Genomic DNA, 4,567 nt, shown 5'->3' on the forward strand with positions numbered 1-4,567 from the left:
TGACCTTAAAAAACTTTAGCCATGAGGGTTTTCGTAAAAGAATTAACAATGTTTTGCTCAGAAGGTATCTTGGTCACTACAATGCCACCACGGTGTACGATTTCTCAGATAAAGTGGTACTTGCGTTCGATGTGCTTTTCCCGTTTATGGCTTCGAGGTTCTTTTGAATTTGCAATTGCACTGCTATTGTCAAAATACAAGGTGATGGGTAGGTGCATATTTGGAACAACATCCAAATCTGTCAAGAATTTTCTCAGCCATACTGCTTCTTTTGCTGCTTCGCAAGCAGCTATGTATTCAGCTTCCATTATAGAGTTAGCTATACAGGTCTGTTTTATGCTTCTCCACACTACCACTCCTCCATTAAGAGTGAACACTGATCCAAATGTAGACTTTCTAGCATCTTTATCAGTTTGGAAATCAGAGTTAGTGTATCCAGTAAGGATCAAATCCTTAGCACTATATACGAGCATGTAATCCCTAATTCTCCTAAGATACTTTAAGATGTTCTTAACGATAGTCCAATGATCACGTCCAGGATTAGACTGGTATCTACTAATGATCCCTACTGAGTAACATATGTCAGGTCTAGTACATAACATTGCATACATCGGGCTTCCAACTGCGGAGGCATAGGGAATATTTCTCATATCCTCAATTTCTTGAGGTGTCTTAGGACATTGTCCTTTTGACAGATGGCTAGTGTCATATTCTTGTGATTTCGAATAATTTGGATCCCAAGAACATACTGCACATTTCCTAAATCTTTCATTTGGAATTGTGTATCTAGCCATTGTTTGACGTCAGTAAGATATCCTACATCATTCCCAATGAGTAGAATATCATCGACATATAAAACTAAGAACGCTATAGTAGAATTGACGATCTTTTTGTAAACACAAGGCTCGTCAACATTCTGTTCAAAGCCATAAGATTTGATCACAATATCAAACCTTATATTCTAGAATCTAGAAGCTTGTTTCGACCCATAAATAGATTTTTGAAGCTTACAAACCTTTTGTTCTTGACCCTGTGCAATAAACCCCTCTGGTTGAGCCATATAGATACTCTCTTCAAGATCGCCATTTAGAAAGGTTGTATTGACATCCATCTTCCAAATTTCATAGTCATAAAAGGTGGCAATGGATAAGAGTATTCTAATTAACTTAAGTATGGAAACGGGATAGAAAGTTTCTTCATAGTCCACTCCCCCTCTCTGGGTATAATCCTTTGCCACAAGTCAAGCCTTAAAAGTCTGTACTTTACCAGCTTGGTCTTGTTTTCTCTTGTAGATCCACTTACAACCAATTGTTTTACATCATTTGGTTGATCTATAAGTTTCCAGACAGAATTGAAGTATATAGACTCCATTGCGAGATCCATGGCTTTGATCCACTAATCACGGTCTACATCTTTCATCGCCTGTTTATAGGTCGATGGATCCTCTGTGCCGTCATCAGGTATGATGAATTGTGTTTCTGTTAAACCCAAGTAACAGTCAGGCTGACGAACAACCCTCCCACTACGTCGAGGCATTCTCAACTCTTGAGAAGGATGTGACTGACCTGATATACTAGTTTTATCTACTACTTTAGTAGATGAACTAGCTTTATCTGTAGCGTCTTTTGAAATTTCTTTCAACACTATTTTATTGCTTGGTTGATGATTTCTAATGTGGTCTTTTTCTAGCAATATGGCATTTGTTGATACAAATACCTTGTTTTCTTGAGGATGATAAAACAGACCACCCCTTGTTTCCTTTGGATAACCTACAAATAGACCTAACTTTGAACGATGTTCCAATTTCTTGGGATTTTGTACCAACACATGTGCTGGGCAACCCCAAATTCTAAAGTGACGTAAATTACTTTTTGCCCTTTCCATAGCTCATAAGGTGTTTCTGAAACACTTTTAGAGGAAACGTTGTTCAAAATATGGACAACAGATTCAGGTGCATATCCCCAAAAGGAATTAGGCAATTGAGCATAGCTCATCATAAAGCGAACCATATCTAATAAGGTTCAGTTTCTTCTTTCTGATACACCATTCTGCTGAGGGTTGTGATTGGATCCCGTTTTCTATCAAATAGTTTGGAATTGTATGTCCATATACTCTCAACCTCGATCTGATTGAAGTGTCTTTATTGTTTTACCTAATTCATTCTCAACTTCAGCCTTATATTCTTTGAACTTTTCAAGAGAATTAGACTTGTGATGAAGCAGGTAAACATGACCATACCTTGAATAATCATCAATAAAATTGATGAAATATTCATACCCACCTCGAGCCTTGACATTCATTGGTCCACAAAGATCCGAATGTACGAGCTCTGAGGGTACTTCGGCTCTGAGACCTTTTCCAGTAAAAGATCTCTTGGTCATCTTTTCTTCAAGATAGGATTCACATGGAGGTAAAGAGTTATCTTCTAACTGACTTAAAAGTCCACTCTTGACCAATCTCCAATCCTATTGAGATTTATGTTACCAAGTCTTAGGTGCCATAGATAGGCGTTGGAAGAAACCTTTTTTTTTTTTTATTCTGAGTTTCTAATGTTCTAAACATTTCAGTACTTAAAACAAAATTTGCTCTAGTTGATCTTTACTTATATAAGTTGTCTTCAAGTGTAGCAGAACAAATTTGAACATCTTTACAAAAAATGAACGCTTCATTTATATTAAAAGATATTGTATATAATTTTTCTATAATACAAGCGATAGATATTAAATTCCTCTTCATAAGAGGTGCATAAAAAACATTTTTAAGTACTAGATATCTATCTTCAAAAAATAACTTCAGATCTTCCACTGCTTCAGCTGAGACAACCTCTTCTGTTCCTACTCTGAGGGTTATCTCACCTTCTTCAATCTTTTTCCAAGAACTAGTTTCCTGAAACAAGAAAGAAATATGATTAGTGGCTTCTGAATCTAGTATCCAGGTTGAAGTATCATATTCCACTAAACATGTTTCAAAGACCAGTAAATCATATTTACCTTGTGCCGTTTTCTCAACTTTCTTCTCTGCAAGGTACTTCGGACAATTTCTCTTCCAATGCCCGTTTTGGTTATAGTGGAAACATTTTCCTTTATCTGTATCCTTCTTTCCCATCTTTTATATTGGGAGCTTGCCTTTTTCCCTTCTTTTTCATTTAAGCTTTAGAGGGTCCAGCTTTGGCTTTAGAGGACGATCCTCTTAAAAACTTTTTCTTAATGGTAGCAACATTTGCTTCCACTTCCTTCCCCTTACCTAAAGTAAGGTTTTGGAATCGCTGGAGCTCGTTGAGAAGGGTAGCGAGGTTAAATTCTATCTTATTTAAAGACGCATTTGTCTCAAAAGGTATAAAACTCTTCGGAAAAGATTGTAAGATAAAGCTAATCTGGTTAGCCTCATCAATAAGTCCGCCATTTACTTTAGCGATATTGAAGTACATCATCATGTCCAGGACATGTTCTCTAACAGAGATCCCCTCCTTCATCTGCTTCATGTAAATGTGCTTAATTGCCTCATGTCTAAGGGACCATGATGGTTGCCCAAACATTTCTCTTAATGAATCTTTGTAGCTAAGGATTCATGTTTCATTACCAAAACATCAGACATGCTGGCAAGAATGTAAACACGGGCCTTTTCATTGGCTTTGACCCATCAATCGTATGCCTGTCTCTTATACACATCTAGATGTGTATAAGAGACAGTATTGAAGTACATCATCATGTCCAGGACATGTTCTCTAACAGAGATCCCCTCCTTCATCTGCTTCATGTAAATGTGCTTAATTGCCTCGTGTCTAAGGGACCATGATGGTTGCCCAAACATTTCTCTCAATGAATCTATTATCTCTTTAGCCGTAGCTAAGGATTCATGTTTCTTTGCCAAAACATCAGACATGCTGGCAAGAATGTAAACACGGGCCTTTTCATTGGCTTTGACCCATCGATCGTATGCTTCCCGAACAGTTCGGTTAGCATTTGAGGCTGGGGCTTGAGGACATTCCTCAATTAAGACAAATCTTAAATCGTCAACTACCAGTATTTTGTTTAGATTTGATTTCCATGCTGAATAATTATCGTCATTTAGTTTCTCGGAAGCTAAGAGTTGAATTATCGAGCTATTCATGCTGAAAAGATAAAGATATCCTTTTTAGTAAAAAACATTAATTTTTTAAATCCAATCAAGTTTTAGCAAAAAAAACTAATAGTGTACCCTTCATTGTTATATTTTGCAACGATATTTCAAAAGTTTAGAGTAACCTCCACTGAAGGGCAGTCGATTATTCCTCTTTTGAACCTAGACAATCTTGACTAAATGCTAACCCCAGAATAACTCTTTATTCTTATAGCACTTTAGTTATCGTTACCTTGGTCGAGAATATACTAACATCTTATTAATTCTTGTAAGTGTAACCTTCTATTTTTGGATTTCAGAAACCAGAATCAACATGCTCCCGAAAGTGGAAAGTCAATATGAAAACTGATTTAAGAGAGCCTATCCAGATTTGGAGCTTGCGGTGTTCTGAATCCTATAATACAACCCTTCGAAGGGAAAGGTCGCTTCAGGGCAGACATGCAGGTGC

The sequence above is a fragment of the Benincasa hispida genome, chromosome 10 (assembly GCF_009727055.1).
Source record: "Benincasa hispida cultivar B227 chromosome 10, ASM972705v1, whole genome shotgun sequence".
In the NCBI taxonomy this organism is placed as follows: domain Eukaryota; kingdom Viridiplantae; phylum Streptophyta; class Magnoliopsida; order Cucurbitales; family Cucurbitaceae; genus Benincasa; species Benincasa hispida.